The following is a 17,383-nucleotide window of genomic DNA, read 5'->3' on the forward strand; positions in this document are numbered from 1 at the left end:
TCTCAGCCACAGAACTTCTCAGAGTTCTTCTGCAACCAAATTTTGCATAGGCTTTGAACCTTTCAGGAAGCACTTAAGATTTACACGCTTCAAGCAGACGGGAGGACACAAAAGGCAGATCAAAGGCCGGGTGCTAATACTCCAGAATCAGATCAGCAGCAAAGCTCTTCGGATCGCCTGCTACAAACAGTAGCCCAAACTAAGATACCATCTCAGTATGAGTGCTTATATTTGTGCTATCTGAATGTCAGGACGTGGGTTCTCCCATTTTCATGAAAATAGCATTTAAGATTTATTGAGAATCTACTGCATGCCACACATGGCAGTAGGAATTATTCGACATCTGACTCATCTCCAGACGACATCTGGATTTCTGAATGCCCCGTCCTTTTCATCCTGTGATGGTTGATACATTTAGTAAATTAGGTAAATGAATCAGAGAGAGGTGTCATTTTTTTGTGTAACATGATATGACAGATTCTAGGCATAAGTCCAGGATATTTGGAACTGAGATGACCCAGAACCAAGGTGGCCATTCTCCCTTCAGTTTCGCAAACCTAGGTCACCAGGAGGCCTTCCAAGGACTAGACTCTTTAGGAGCACAGAAGTCCACACCCTTGGCATGAGTTGCATTCGGCAGATGGGCCGTGACACTGGGAAAGCTTTAGCCTTGGCTGGTGTGGGAGAATTGTCTGTATTCTGTCAATCATATTTTAATAAAATGCTGATTGGCCAGGCAGGCAGTATAGGCGGGAAAGCCAGACAGGAAGTAGGGGTGGAGCAATGAGAACAGGAGAATTCTGGGAAGCAGGGAAGTTCCTCTGCCACTCCTGCGCAGAACACCGAAGAGGCAACATGTAAGCTGTCACACTGAGAAAGGTACTGAGCCCATGTGGCTAACATAGATCAGAATAATGGGTTAAGATAAGTTATAAGAACTAATAAGTAGCCTGACCTAATGGGCCAATCAGTTTATAACCTTATGGAGTCCTGTGTGTGATTTTCCTTGGGAGTTGCCGGCTGTGTGGTACTGGGCAGGAATGGAAACCCCAACAAGCCGGCCCCCTCATACTACACTTGGCAATAAAAAAAAAAGTGGCCCTGAAAACAGAAGATAAATATGTGGGAACTGGGGCAGAAGAAAAATGACAGGGCAGTAGCCTGGAACCACTATAAAAGAGAGATTGTTTAAAGAAACTTCCAGAAATGCGTCGGGATAATTTGAAGACTCTTAATCTCCTTTAGTCAAATAGAAAAGAGATTCCTGCCATTGAAAAACAGAACACAAAGGAAAGACTGTGTAGTGAGGCCTTGTTTTAGGTCATCACAGCAATGGGGACCTGGAATACACGGGCAGGAGCTGATTTTCCTACATAAACCAAACCATCATGAGACCCACTTCCACTTCACTAGCGAGGATACAGAGATTCACAAAAGATGCCTTCCCAGACAGAATTCAGAGAATTACTGCAGTTGAACCAAAAGGAGAGCCTTGTGTGCCTGTCACTGGAGTCACAGACTTTGGACCGTGTCATTCCACTGTTCTAGGCAGAAGGCAAGAGGTGACTGACACTCACAAGGAGCAAAGGAAGGAAGGCATGAGGCCCAGCATCAGTCAAGGCTCTGGAACACAACCCAAGTGCTCTAATGAAAAGCCTTTAAACCAGGCATTCATACTGGCGGGGGCAGGATTAAGGGAATTAACAAAGCAATACCAAAGCACTCAAAGCCCAGCAATAGAAGGCAGTGTCTCCTAGCGAGATCTATGAGATGGATTGAGTCCCAGATCTGTTAAGGAACGGGCATTATGTTAGGATCTACACCATGGAAGGACACCTTCATGGCCAGAAAGACTGGACCAAAGCAGAGGAGAAAACAATGTAACCCCCCTTCGCAGCTTCCAGTGCAAGTGTCCTACCAATGCCATCTGTCACCTGCACGCGAGTGTATGGGGCCTGGGTGAGGCAGAAGCAGCATCAGAGACAGTACAGGAGACAGGAAGACACTTGGCTGAGCAGCAGGGACCCTGTCCTCGTCTGGTCTCTGCCTTGTGTGTGTCACAAAGAAGCACTTCCTCCAGGGTCTGACTTCTGGGTCAGTTTAGGCAATAGGAGGCTTTGAATGGAGGGCATGTAGGGAGAAGTCAGTGTATTTTTTCCTCTGTCTCTGCTTCGGACATATGGAATCATAAAACAATAAAGAACAGTGGGATCATATCATAGGATAAACTGAATATGCGAAACCTAATGGAAAATTAGGACGTTACAGAGTGAGGGCTCCTGAATTACCTCCCAGCGGTTCTCACTTCAGAGGACGTCTGCTAAGCCCACAGTCACACTCTGACGGAACACTTGTCCTGGTGTTCTTCAAGAGGATCTGCTGGTCTGATCCATTGGTGCCCTGTTAGAGACTAGAGCAAAAACGTGTCCCGCTTGGACCCTGAGAGATAGGCTGGCACGCCTCTTTCCTAGTGCTCATCAGAGAATTGGTACCTGCTGTGGTTCACTGTATGTTGTCTCCCTCTTCTAGGGTTATGAGAAGTTTTGGGGAGGAGAAAGCTTCTATAACAACCTGTCAATCAGGCCAATGTCTTCAATAGAAATCAGAGGCAAAGATGTGCTGGGGAGACCAACTTCATGGTAACTTGAAGTCACACAAGAAGGTTCATTAAATGCTAACAATTCTTTTTTAAAAAAAAATTAGGGGGATTATTGAGATGGCTTAGTAGTTAAGAGCAATTGTTCCTTTTCCACAGGACCCTATTTCAATCTCCAGTACCCACAAGTCAACTCACAACTGTCTGTAGCTCCAGCTCCTGGAGATCCAATGCCCTCTACTGGCATCCTTGGATACTAGGCATGCATGGGGTACACAAACATGCCTGCAGGAAAAACACTCACACACTAACAAAAATCTAATTTTTTTACTGTGCATTTGGAACTTAAAAATAATTTATGCCACCTCAAAATTCCAGTAACATTTTTCACAGAACTAGAAAAAAAAATTCCTAAAATTCATGCCCATTCCCAGAATATCCTCCGTAGCCAGAGCAATCCTGAGTAGAGAGAGCAATGCTGGATGCATCATAAAAATCAATTTCCATTTTATAATTTAATAAAATTTACTATAAAAAAAAATCAATTTCCAATTCTACTGCAGAGACAGAATAACAAATACAACATTGCTTTAGGAGCAATTTGCAAGCATTATCATCAATATTCATAGGCTTTTCTTTCAGGTTCCCAAATCAAATATCCAGGAGCTATTGGTGGACGACATGGGGGTGACATGGGACTCACCAGCTAAGTCACTCTCAGTTCTTCGGGCTTATGTCATCTTGCCCTCTTTCCTGTAAGCAGAGGTTTCAGAAATGCAGAGTTGGACCCAGTAGTGACAGTGATAGACTGGAGTAACTGTCCTCTGGGTTTCTGGCCTATGGAGCCAAAGACCCAGTCAGATGGCAGAGGAAAGAGAGAGAGTAGGGTAGCGCCGCTAACACCTCACCCGAGCCTTTTCTGTTGCTTCTAGCTTCTCAGCATGAGATAGTGTTCTGGTCTGGCGTGCCACATCTGGTAGGCTCTTCCTATGCAACGGCTTCAAACATGGCTGGAAAGACATTTTTCTCACTGAAATTCCACTGTCCAGTTTGGCAAACTTCTTTGCTCTTGGTTTCTTTGAAGGCTAAGAGGGAAAAACAAAGAGCAGGACACACACAGCCTGCAGCAGAGAAACAAATCATTTCAGACGAACCACAATTTAGTGGTTATAAGAAAGAGTTAAAGAGCCAGCTTTATATTTTGAGATCAGTGTGTCCAAGCCCTGGCTCAGAGGAAATTGAGACTTTGAAAGAAAAGTTCTGCTTTCTCTGAAATCTCATCTGTAGCACACCACCCCCCAATAAAAGGAAAACTCATACTCCCTCACTTCCCAGATTCCTAAAACAGCTATTAGTTCTCAATGGTGTTGATGGGGTGGGGACACCCATGGAAGAGAGAAATGAAAAACAATACATTCCTGAGACATTAGCAAAGATCAACAGAAGAGAATTGCTGCAGCACGGTGATTTCCACAGGGATGGAAATCCTTGAAGACCAAGACGGGGCTTCCAGATCTTCTGCTTCAAGACAAATTGAGGTCATGTGAGGTCAAAGGCAAGGAGATTACAGCAAGTTTGAGGCCAGCCTGAGCTCCATAGTGACTTCAGAATGAGACTTTGTCTCAATAAAAATAAAATAGAATACAGAATGGCATTAAAAGAAGGTAACTAAAGATCAAGTCTTGGGATTATCTAGAAATAGAAGTAAATCGGAGTAATTCCCGTCAGTGAGATCACACTAGGTTCCTGACAGTCTTCTACCGTTCAGCAAAACCAATCACTGGTTCTCAGGATAATCCGATGGCAGGTGGGAATATTATCCCCATTTCAGAGAAGAGAAAACTGAAAAATCAAGCCGCAAAGTCATGAAGCAACTCGCTTAAAGAGACATAACTAGAGAAAGCAGATTATGATACACATGGCTGTAGTTGCGAGTAGCCATGAGTAGTCTACCATCAACTTAAACTTGTATTACATTTTTCCTTAAAAATTCATAAAAGGAATAATCCAATTTAAAAAATGGGATACAGTTCTAAACAGAGAACTCTTAGCAGAAGAATCTCAAATGGCTGAAAGATACTTAAGGGACTGTTCAACATCCTTAGCTATCAAGGAAATGCAAATCAAAATGGCTCTGATACCATCTTACACATTCAGAATGGTTAGGATCAAAAACACCAATGATAGCTTATGCTGGACAGGTTGCAGAATAAAAAGAACACTCATCCATTGCTGGTGGGACTGCAAATTTATACAGCAACTTTGGAAATCAGTATGGAAAATTCTCAGAAAATTGGGAATCAATCTACCCCCAAGACCCCAAAATACCACTTTTAGGCATATACCCAAAGGAGGCACACTCATGACACAAGGACATTTGCTCAGTTATGTTCATAGCAGCATTATTCATAATAGCCAGAACCTGGAATCAACCTAGGTAGTTGCCAAAACTATAGGTTATCTTCACAATCTGATAGTAAGGCTCTGTTGCTAAAGACAACACCTACACAACTCATTGAACATGAAAAAGTCAAGTTGGCGCCTACATAGAGCCTTCGCCCCTCCGTGCTGGTGTTCTTGATGTGGGGAGTTATTCTGCATACGACCAAAGGAGAAATATAAACACCAACACCGACCCAGCTACAAATCCTTTGACAGTAGTATCCTGCCTACAAGATATGCTGGAGCAACGGCAGCACAAAGCTTAACCAACCAATACCTGATTTGGCTTAAGATCCACTCCATGAGACAGAACACATACCTAACACTGCTTGAGATCAAGCACTTGAGACTAGATAGCCAGGGACTTAGAGTAAAACCAGATAATACTGGTTTAAAATGTAGTGATAAAATTACTCCTAATGACATTTTCTTTACTTATAGATCATTGCCTTGTTCAGCCATATTCAAAGAAGCTTCCTCCTGCAGCAGATGGGAGCAAATACAGAGACCCAGCCAGACAATATGCAGAGAATGAGAGACCTTGGAACGCTCAGCCCTAGAAGTCACGTCTCTACCAAATCCCTTCCCTCAGAGCTCAGGAAACCCTGCAGATAAGGAGGCAGAAAGTCTAAGGGCCAGAGGAGATGGGGAACACCAAGGAAACAAGGCCTTCACAACATCAGGACCTACACACACATGAACTCACAGAGATGGAGGCAGTATGCCCAGGTCCTGCACAGTTCTGTACCAGATGGGGTCCTAGAGAGGCAAGAAGTGGACACATGCCCCCATCCCTAACCCAGAAACTGTCTCCAGTTGAAACCCACTCAAAAATGAAACTCTAGCTTCCTCTAAGGAAGTCTCACTGGGGAAACAACCTACTCAGGTTTAGGCTGCATGCCCAGCAGTAGATGGCCAACAGAAAATGCACTGATTTTATGTTTTTATGGGGTTCCTGAGTGTGTGAATGAATGGGTCTTTGTATGTATTTTTGTGCCTTTTATTGAACTCTTCTCCTTCTGTTGTTTGTTTTGTTATATTCCAATGCGGTTGTTTTTGCTTTATCTTATCTTATTATCCCTTAGAAGCCTATTGGCTTTCTAGTAAGAAATAGGAATTTACTGTGGTGGTGGTGGATCTGAATGGGAGAGGAAGTGGAGAGGTACTGTGGGAACTCCTTCAGCCAATAGCCTTTAAGGTACTGGCACACTCTGGGCGTGGCCACATGTCCTATATAAACAGAAGTAGAACTTTGTGCAGCCTCCTTGGTTGCTGGGTTTGGTTCCTGTTCCCCACTTCTGTAGAGGCCTGCTGATCTGTGAGTCTACCCCTAAATAATGAACCCTTTATTATACTCCATTCTGGGCTAGCGTGGGACTACTTCATTGTAATCGTCTACAGGGAGGAACTGGGAGGAAGAGATGGAGGGGAAAAATAAATAAATAAAATAATTTTTTTAAAAGAAGAAAGCAAACTAAGATAGTTTTGTGATATCTCATTGTTTGACAGAGGTTTTTGTACACATTTTCCAATCGCTCCTCTTAACCAAAGCATCAAGTGAAATTGCTGTTTCCGAAACTAGACAACCTGCGTTTCTCGTGCCATGGCAACTGGAGAACCACAAGTGAGGCAGCCGCTTTTTCAAGAAAAAGTTCAAAGACCTTTATTATCTGTAGCAGAATTACTTTGTCCATGCAGATATGGTGGCCTGTATCGCAGCGCTTGGGAAGCGGAAGAGGGAGGATTGTTAGCTTTGGTCAGCCTGAGCTTCATAGCAAGATTTTCTCAGAAAAGAAAGTGAACAGGGTAGAGTAACTGAACAGCAGGAAGGAGCCCAACACCGAGTAGACAGGTGATGTTTATTACAGCTAGACTTACCATCAGAATAAGGTGTGAACACAGAAAGAACGTAGGCTCTGTGGGGTATTTATAGTTTGTCCTGAAAGGGAAAGACTAATACGATTTATACACATGGTGTACAGACTCACATGCTGCCAAAATATCCATACACATGAAAAAATAAAAATAAAATTCTATTGCAGTAATTCAAAAGTACAGAATTCAGAGCCAATCAAACCATGACTTTAGCCAGATGGTGGTGGTGCATGCTTTAATTCCAGCACATGGGAGGCAGAGGTGGGCAGATCTCTGGGCGTTTGAGACCAGCTTGGTCTACAGAGCAAGTTTCAGGATAATAAGGGCTACACAGAAAAACCCTGTCTCAAAAAAATCAATAAAAAAGACTTAAAATATTATATCTGATACTTAACAGTACTTCAAGTTACCTAATTTATCCAATTTATGATATTGTAAATAGTAAAGTTATAAAACTTAGGCAAATTTCTAAAATTTAAAATGTTTTATTTTGGTTTGGTTTACCTTTTCGAGACAGGGTTTCTCTATGTAGCCCTGGCTGTCCTGGAACTCATTCTACAGACCAGGTTGGCCTTGAACTCAGAGATCTGCCTGACTCTGCCTTCCCCTGTGCTGGGATTAAAGGAATGTAGCACCACACCTGCCGCCACCTTTTACCAGTTTTAAAGTATTTTCTTTTTGTCATTTCTAATACTGAGGCTAATGAAATACACAACCTAACTGAGTTCGTTCACAAAGTGAAGGCAATAATCCCCTCCTGGGAGTAGCAGTTAGAGGAAAGGAGGCAACACATGGTTCACTTAGGGCACGGCCTCAGGAGCAGAAATGTGTGGTCATTTCTACTTTTTGCCAAAAGTAACTGCACTTGTTACTTTTCTATGTCTGTGATAAAACACCATGACCAAGGTGTTAGAGAAGAAATAATTTATTAGGGGACCAAATACTTAAATACCCAAGATTAGGGGCATCACATCTAAACCATCACGGTAAGTTTTTCCCAGAAAAGGCTTAGATCTTCACTGCAAGCTTTTAGATGACAAAGGGGACATTGGCCTCATCATAGAGGCTACCATTGTGCTGACACCAATGTTTATTTCTCTCAGAATTTTCTGTGCTTGTATATTCAGTGTGTATGTGTTTTCTCAAGTATAGAGTGATCAATTGCTTTTTAAAATAATTCATCTAGCATTTGAGCACCCTTGTACTATACTGTGTAATGGATTATCACACAAGAGGAGACACAATTCGTTGGTTGGTTTTTAAATGCTAGATGGTATCAGTAAACTGAATAGAAATTATACCTGTCCTTGTCTTAAGGACCTTTCCAATCTGGTGACATCTTATTCCTCCTACAGCTCCCATATTTGCCTTGGTGTTTTCATACGCACCATAAGTGTACTCTTTCACATCTTTGCAGGCCCATGGGTTTTGTAATATGCCTATGACTTTCACTGGACATTGTACATACAGTAATTATACTTATATAGTGTAGTGAGGGGCTGCAGGGCAGGCCTGCTTTTCGCCTCACCCGGCTCCCGCATGGCTAGCTTAACCCCAGAAATAATTACACATAAGTTGTATTCATTTAAATACTGCCTGGCCCATTATCTCTAGAGAGTTAGTTACTGACTAACTCTCATATCTTGATATTAACCCATTTCTATTCATCTGTATCACACCACGAGGTGTGGCTTACCGGGAAAGATTCATCATGTCTGACCTGGTGGCTGGCTCCATGGTGTCCGGCTCATAGCCCTCTTCCCAGCATTCTATTCTGTTTACTCCGCCTACCTAATTTTCTGTCCTATCAAGGGGCCAAGGCAGTCTCTTTATTGACCAATGAAAATAACGCAATAGACAGATAACCCTCCTCCATCATTTCCCCTTTTTCTGTTTAAACAAAAAAGAAAGGCTTTCATTTTAACATAGTAAAATTACATATAACAAAACAGTTATCAAGCAAGAATTACAGTCACAATACTTATAACTATATCTTTATCATAATAATGGAAAACTATAACTATGACTATCCATTCTTCAACTCCATCAAAGACTCTAGAAGGATATAATATTACCTAAGTAAACAAGAAGTAAGCAACTTCCAAAACTCTAGAAATGACAAGAGACATCTCGCTGCCTGGACAGTCACCCAAAGTTTCTCTGTATCGTTGGGGCATTCATTTTCGGCCTTCAGGCCCATAATATCCAGCAGACATTTCCATGAAGCAGGAACTTTTAAAGACAGTTCAGTCACTATCTGCTGTGTCCTGCAGAATGTCTCGCAGACTCCTTTATGAATCAGGAACCCCGAAAGATCATCTCACCTTTAGGCAAGTTTAGCAGTCCTCTCTCTGTGGGTTCTCTGTGTCCAGCTTATACAACAGTCCAGGCAAGAACAGTTTCTTGCCCAAATGGCTAACCAACTCCATAAGGAGCCTCTTCGATGCCCTTCTTCCTCTTGAAGTAGATTGGTGCTGCCAGGAGCAGACGTGCCTCATTGTCATGAAAAGTCCTAAGTTATTAAAACATTAAATGCCATGTTCTGTAGTCTTTGAAAGATATGAATGTCTATCTGAAATATATCTATGCACTTCTAGAAAATCAGACTAACATTACTACAAGCTAGTATTATCGATAATTATCCATTAACAACCTATATTTTCTAATTATACATTACATTTTTAAAATGAACTACACAATCACAATACATCAATCAAGATCAGAAATATATATACATATAACAAAATTGACCTTAAAATCCATAACAAAGGAAATTATTCATATCTATACCATTTCCCCCTTTAAATGTAAAAGAACATTTATAAACAATATCTGGGAATATGGACGTAGTTATTTCTCTCCAAACTTCTTCCTGCTGAATAGGGGCGCTGTTAATCAGGTCTTTCACAGTAAACCTGTTTGCTAGCTTCATCTCAGTTGACAGATGAATGAAGTAATTTTTTGAGGGTGTTCACAGCAACCTTTCAGGAGGGCGTGGTCTATCATACCATATTGGGATAGAAGCAATCCACAGGGTCTCATCCTCTGTGAAAACAAAAGAAGAACCTCCTTTCCAAAGTATCATATCCTTAGATCCAAATTCAGAAGTCAAGGTATTTTCAACATATCTATCTTGTATTAGTTCAGCAGCATTTATAAACAAATATCTTTTAGCAGCTGTTGCTCCTTCCTCAGCATTCAAACAATTCAAAGGGAGCATAATAGCATACAGTATCAAGATTCTCTGTGTATTTTCCATCTTTATGCAGCTTTATTTTTAACCTCTATTTCTTTTATTTTTACTTTTACTTTTTGACACAGGTTCTCTGTATATCTTTGTCCTGGAATAACTCTGTAGACCAGGCTGTCCTTGAACTCACAGAGATCTGTCTGTCTCTGCTCCCCAGTGCTGGGATTAAAGGCATGTGCTACCACACCTTGAGGTCACAGAGGTCAATCTACCTCTGCCCCTTGAAGTCACAGAGGTCAATATGCCTCTGCCTCCCAGGCATTGGGATTAAAGGTGTGTACCACCACACCCAACTACTTTCTTTCTTCCTTTTTTTACATTAAGAACTTTAACTTTTAGCCTGCATATATATTTCTAACACACTGTAAAATATTTAGAGGTTTTCTTCCTCTTTGAATCTCTCTTTACTGTATATCTCTCTTTTTCTGACCACATGAGCCTTTAAGGAGAGGACTAAAACTGTGGCTTTTACGGCAAGAATTAGCCCATTCCTTAGCTTTCCAGCCCTGTGGCTGAGATACCAGCCAGAGCTGTGTTCACTGCCACAATATAGGAACATCTCTACCAGCCTCTGGTCCGACCACTAGTGTGTAAAGAGCTAGTGGTGTGTGATTGGAAAGCGTCATGGGAATGCAAACACAAGGACATTGAGCGTAATTCTAATGGTCACTAGCATTCTAGGCTGTACAAAAGGGCTAGGACCAAGAGGTAATTTCAAGATGAATTAAAGGGGTCGATGATAGGCACGGTGGACACATGCCCATACACCCATTTGTGCTGAGGCAGCAGAATCACTTAAGCCCAGGCTGTTCTGGGCCAGCGTAGATACTTGGTATAAGCAAACCTCCCTTGTCACCCAAAGGCAGGTGGAGCTGCAGCGAGGAGATGCCAGACTTGAAAGAAATGGAGGCAAAGGTAACAGAGTATAGAAAATAACCAGGCTAGCTAAGGATAAAACAATTATATTTAATTTATTATAAGGGAGAAAAACTCATGAAACAGGAAACAAGAAATCCAAGCACAGCAATGTCCCGCGGAGGGGAAAGGAGCAGAGAATGCACACACGGAGGTGCTCACCTTTTTACCTGGGTCCAAGCAAAGCCACACCTTAACTAAGGCCCACCTCTTAAAGATTATTGGTTAACAAGGCTTTCCCCATCAACAGAGGAGAAGAGCGGGATTTAACGTCGTCTGTGGAGAAGTTCAGGCTGATGTAGTAGGTAAGGTCTACATGGTGGTAGAGAGTGCAGAGATGGGATTGAAGGTGGCAAGGTGAAGATATATGGAAAATAGGTGAAAAAAAGGCAACATATTCTGAAAGACAGGATGCTAGTCAGTCCTACAGGGGCTGAAACTCTGAGGAAAAATTCAGGGATTTCAAGTAGTGAAGAGAACAGTGACCTTTCTACCATAGCGGCTTTCAAGAGGGCCTTTTTGTGGCTGAGTGTTAACAGACAGCATTGGAGAGCTCTTTGACAAAGATCATAAAGGAGAGCATTTTACAGAATGAAATATAACATTTTTGTTTATTTGTTTGTTTTGTTTTTCCACACAGTGTTTCTCTGTGTAGCTTTGGAGTCTGTCCTGAAACTTGCTTTGTAGACCAGGCTGGCCTCGAACTCACAGAGATCCAGCTGCCTTTGCCTCCCGAGTGCTAGGATTAAGGGTGTGCACCAGGCAGAATATAACATTTTATCAGTACTTCTCCCACTGTGGCTCTCAGGCTAGCAGCAGCCACATCATCCAGGAACTCACTCCAAATTCAAACACAAGGCTCTGTCTCAGACCTACTGAATCAGAAGCCAGTAGGGAACTCAAAGATCCGTTTAAGAAAGCCCTTCAAGGGGCTGGAGAGATGGCTCACTGGTTAAGAGCACTGACTGTTCTTCCAGAGGTTCTGAGTTCAATTCCCAGCAACCACATGGTGGCTCACAGCCATCTATAATGAGATCTGGTGCCCTCTCCTGGCATGCAAGCATCCATGGAAGGAATGTAGTATACATAATAAACAAATAAATATTTTTAAAAAAAGAAGGAAAAAAGTCCTTCAAGTGCTTAGGCTGCGGACACAGGGTGACCCGTAATTTAAAGGTGTAGCGGAGAACTGACAACTGCATAACGAGCTCACCACCTGCCCCTCCGTCATCCCACCGGTACATTTCCTTAATCTTCTGGGAGGTTTGAGTTTCAATTAGGTCCCCATTGGCAGCATTAAAGCAAAAGCCTGGAGAAACACTTTGTTCCCAGTGACACCGGGGAACCAGAGGTGGCCCTGAATGGTCTCTTCCAAAGTTTCTACTAAGGAAAGCTAGCTAGCTGGATTAATAACATGGCCCGAAGGTCGATGCCATGGATACCGTTAACAACAGTTATTCAGAGTCAGTCATAAAACCCAGAACACAGAACAAACTCTAGGATCTCCAGGTTGAAGCAGGAGCAGCTACAGAGCCAAGTATTGAAATTAGTTCAATAGCTTCTCACTAGACCCACAGTACCTGATGCACAGGAAAGCTCATGGACTTCGTATAAATGTTCTGATACATAGACCAAGTCCTGCCTCGTGGTCTTTTCTTTGCTTCTTTCCTCCTGGTCTCTCCCAAACTACATTCAAGACCACTCCCTCAAAGCTAACTAGTGGAGCACAGCAGTGCACATCTGCAGTCCCAGCATGCAGGAAGTAAACCTGCGTCTCACGAGTGCTAGGCCCACCTAGACTAACACTGAGACTCTTGTCTCAAAGCACAAAAGACATGCCAAAATAATCCCAGGGCAGAAGAACTAGGGGTCCCCAAGGCCTGATCCCTAGCTAGGGTACTACTGGTGCTTGATGGGTGCTGGGGAAAGAAGAGTCACTTTTCTTTAGGTGTGGCCAGTGCATGACTTCATATCCATGGCCTATGAACAGCCATAATTGGACTCGACATGTTAAAATTAATTAACTAATTAATTCATTAAAAAGAACATAAAGTTGGGAAGAAGATGTGATGGGGGTTCTGGGGAGAGTTGGAGGGGTAAGAGAGGTAAGGATATGACCAAGAGGTATTATATACATGGGCAAGAATAAATCATAAATTACTAAGTATGCTACAAGACCCATCAGCCCTAACTGAACAGAACATTGCATATAAGTACTGTTGCCTTCACTTACCGATTTTCTTTTCTTCCTTCCTTCCTCTCTTTCTATCTCTCTAACTTGAGCCTCCTACCTATTCTTTGAAAGTGCTGGGCTGCCATGCATAAGCAACCACACCCATATGCATGGTGCTTTCATTAAGAAACAGAGAGGGAAATGCTGAAGCCCAAGCAGCTTGGATATTGTTCCAGGGCTGAGAAGGTACAAAGTTGGGTTCATTTGGTAGCACACCTGTCCTTTTAGAACTGTGATTTAGGCAGGAGCTTGAGAATTCACCAGACTTGGTTTTCAGAATCAGTCAAGCCAATTATTACCTGAGTTCTCTTGGATATAAGGATTGGAACTACCTCAGAGATCTGTGAGATTAAATTAGGAACACACAGTAAAAAATACCTAACAGATTCCAGTACATGTTAAACCTCAATAAATGAAATAGCTTGGGATTTACCTTTCACAGAAAAAGCTAGATACCCCGTGGCAGTGGAGATTACTCAAAGGGCAATGCTCACTGCGTAGGACAGTGAAAAGGATTGATTTCTATAAACACTAAAGTACCCTTGAGGAGAAAAATATTATTAGGTCTTTGGATAGCATTCAGGGAGGAATACAGTCAGCATTGTGTTGGGATGGATTCAGAAAGGAAGATAGGGTCTTTGTCCTCAGTGGGACAAGCAATGGATTTTCAAAAGGAAAGAACCCTTGTCAACAGCACAAGCAAAGCTGTGTGTTGCTTGAATGAGTGGATTAAGTCAGGATGCAACTGAATGGTGTTAAGCGAGGAACGATGATGTCCTAGCTGTGCATGTCTATAATTCTAGTTATACAAGTGTCTGAGGCAGGAGAATTACAAGTTCAAGGTCAGCCCTACCCACGTGGTGAGACCTACTAACTGAGAAGAAAAGGAGGAAGGAGGGGAGGACAGAAGAGGGAAGGGAAGGTCAGGAAATGAAGGAAGAAGCGGAGGAAGGATGAAGGGAAAAGGAAAAGGCTGAAGACATAGGTCAATGACATGCACAGACACACAGAGATATGAATTTCTTCATAGAGGGTAACTGAATAATAAAAACCCCGAGACAAATATTGGGATTCAACCTGAAGATCAGAAAAGCAAAGCAGCCAATCACCAGATCTTCAGATCAAAGGTTGAGATCCTGTCTTCACGAATCCTTAGGCTCTACCGAGTCTCCTCACTTTATATTCCCCTCTTCACCCAGCCATATTGCTCCTGTCTACATCTCCCTGGTTCTGGGATTAAAGACATGTGATTCCAAATGTTGGAATCAGCTCTGTTTCTCTTCTAGACAGATTCAATCTTGTGTAGCCCAGGGTGGCCTTGAACTCACCAAGATCCGAGATCGTCTGCCTCTGTCTCCTGAGCTCTGGGATTAAATGTGTGTACCACCACTCCCTGGCCTGTATGGCTGCCTAGCATGGCTGCTTTGCCCTCTGATCTTCAGGCAAGCTTTATTTATTAAAACACAAACAATATACCACTAGAGGAGGGAAAAAAAAAACCCGAAGAAAATCGGATCTTAAAAGGGAAGGAGATAAGGCAGCTACTTGGATTTTATAGACTCTGGTAAAGCAGAAAGTGTTTCTTCAAGGATAAAAAGATTCAGCATATTATAAGAAGATGACTTGATCTTCATGTAGAAGGAAACCTAGCATATAAACCAAACATCGACTTGTTTTCTCTTTAATCAGTCAGTGTGCAGGACCACAGAGGCTGGGGCAGGAAGAGCACAGGTTCCAAGCCAGGCTTGGCTACTTGGTGAGTTCGAGGCCAGCCTGGGCTACATACCAAGACTCTTTGCAAAACCATCTCCAAAACTCGGGTTTTATTATTATTATTATTATTATTGATTTTTGTTGTTATTGTTTCAACTGCTTGTGGTAGTGTCTGGACACACAGAGCAAGGGAGCTAACAAGCCACAGTGCCAGTCTTCATCTCTTAGGACTTTTGCTCTCGGTCCCCAGATGAACAGCTTAAGCTGTAGGGGATCTTGTACTAAGAACGGAAGGCTGGATTTTTTTTTTTATTCTAGGCTGGAATTTTGAACACTTGTTTTCCCTATAGCTGGAGGCCAAGACACAGTCACCTAGGAGTCAGATCCCTAACAGAACAGCCCTGCCTCTAGAGCAGTAACTCTCCACCCAGAGTCTCGCACGCATGCACGCGATCTCAGATGCAGTGTCCTGGCCCTAATCACTGCCCAAGCGTTGGTTCTAAGCCTCGCACCCAGGCTGGATTCTCAGATGCAGTGAACTGACCCTAATCACTGCTCAAGCTTTGGCTCAAAGCCTTGGCTTTGTCCTATTTTGTTTTTGTTTTTGTTTTGTTTTGTTCTGTTCTGTTTTGGGTTTTTTTGTTTGTTTGTTTTTGAGACAGAGTTTCTCTGGGTAGTCCTGGCTGTCCTAGAAATTGCTCTGTAGACCAGGCTGGTCTTGAACTCAGAAACCCACCTGTATCTGCTGGGATTAAAAGCATGCACCACCACTGCCCAGGTCAGCTCGAAGCCTTTGATCAACACACCAACTGAACTAATCACAGGTTAATTTTTATGTATTTTTTAATAAATTTCCTTTAGATATTGCTATTTCTAATTTTATTTATTTTTATGTATACAGGTGTTCATTTTTTATGTATATTTATTTAGTTATTTTTATGTATACAGGTGTTTGGGCATGAAATTCCCTGGAGGACAGAAGAGGGTGTTGGAGCCTCTGGAATTATGTACAGTTGTAAGCTACCATGTAGGTTCTGGAAATTGAACCCAGGTCCCCTGGAAGAGCAGCAAATGCTCTTAACCTCAGAACCATCTTTCCAGCCCAAATATTGCTATTCTGGCAGTAGCAATTTTTTTTCCTGAGCTAGTCTACATCTGTTTGGCACACCTGGCCTTCCGTGATTGGGCAGATCAGTGTTAGTCTAGCTCTTGCTGTAGATCAAAGCCAGTGTGGGAACAACTGATCCAGTTGGAAAAAGACCTGTTCCACAGCTGACCCAATTTCTATGATAAAGAAAAATTTTGGTAAAATATGTGGGAGAAATATATTTTTTCTAGAGGCAGAAAAGGAAAGGAAGAGGTTGCTTGGACTGTTACTTATTATAAAATGTTCATCTTTACAACTCCCCCCCGCCCCCGGCATGCCGATCCATTCTATAAATGTTTCTGGAGGCCAAGCACGTCAGCTCTGTGGAGTTAGTCTACAGCCTCTCAAATTCGTATGTTTTCATTGTTGTTCTTCCATTTTGTTTCTGAGCTGATCCTGTCTCTTTTCACAGCACAATAACATGGCTTCAAATGTGAGGGGAAGAGAGACCATTTACAGTAGATCTACAGAGAAAAATGTACTGGGCAAGTTGAAGTATATCCAATTGAGTTCTGTTATTTTCAAATAATGCCAAAGGATATTGAACGAAAGTCACTAACTCGGTATAAGGTGTCTCCAAAACACAACATTTCATCTGAATGGTTTTTTAATGAAAGCTAAAGGAGTGTGAAGCTGAACCTCATAGCTGCAGCTAAGGGCAATTAGGTAAGTTTAATAGTGTGATTCATCGTTCTCTGTGAATAGCAAAATTAATCTGAAGGATGCTTTATAACTCAAAGAGCTTGGCTCAGTCTCAAATTGCTCCTACCATCTGTTTCCAGTGTTAACTTGCGATGTGCCTAGTTATTATTCTTTCCTGACCAATACAAAGTTCTAATCCTAAGTCACATGAAAAACCCTACTTGGAGTTGGGGCCATAGGCGAATGCACAATACACATTTGGATAAAAATGTGTTTTAAAGAAAATCTGCTGGGATAATATGAATATATATACACACATATGATATATAAGAAAAAATTCCATGACAAAAACAGACTAAAGGAATTCATGGCCACTAAGTCAGCATTATAGAAAATGAAAGACAGAAAAACAAAATAAGCAATAAGCATACCCTCAATGCTACCGGAAATAGCAATGCAAGGACAGTAGGTAAGTAAATGGGGAACCAGAAAATACCAAGCACTACAAAAACAAACAGGATGGCAGAAATTAATGCACACCTTTCCATGCTAACAGAAAATTGATGGTTC

General features: G+C 42.2%; 1 long non-coding RNA gene across 1 annotated transcript; it reads right to left on the bottom strand.

The window, feature by feature from the left end:
- Positions 1-2,287: 2,287 nt before the first annotated feature.
- Positions 2,288-3,914, bottom strand: LOC148119110 (uncharacterized). The gene is made up of 3 exons (XR_015735403.1): positions 3,505-3,914; positions 3,300-3,349; positions 2,288-2,410 (listed from the first exon to the last, which is right to left on the bottom strand). It is a non-coding gene; the product is annotated as an uncharacterized LOC148119110 (long non-coding RNA).
- Between the last annotated feature and the right edge of the window lie 13,469 nt (positions 3,915-17,383).

The sequence above is a fragment of the Myodes glareolus genome, chromosome 18 (genome assembly GCF_982192425.1).
Source record: "Myodes glareolus chromosome 18, mMyoGla1.1, whole genome shotgun sequence".
Taxonomy (NCBI): domain Eukaryota; kingdom Metazoa; phylum Chordata; class Mammalia; order Rodentia; family Cricetidae; genus Myodes; species Myodes glareolus.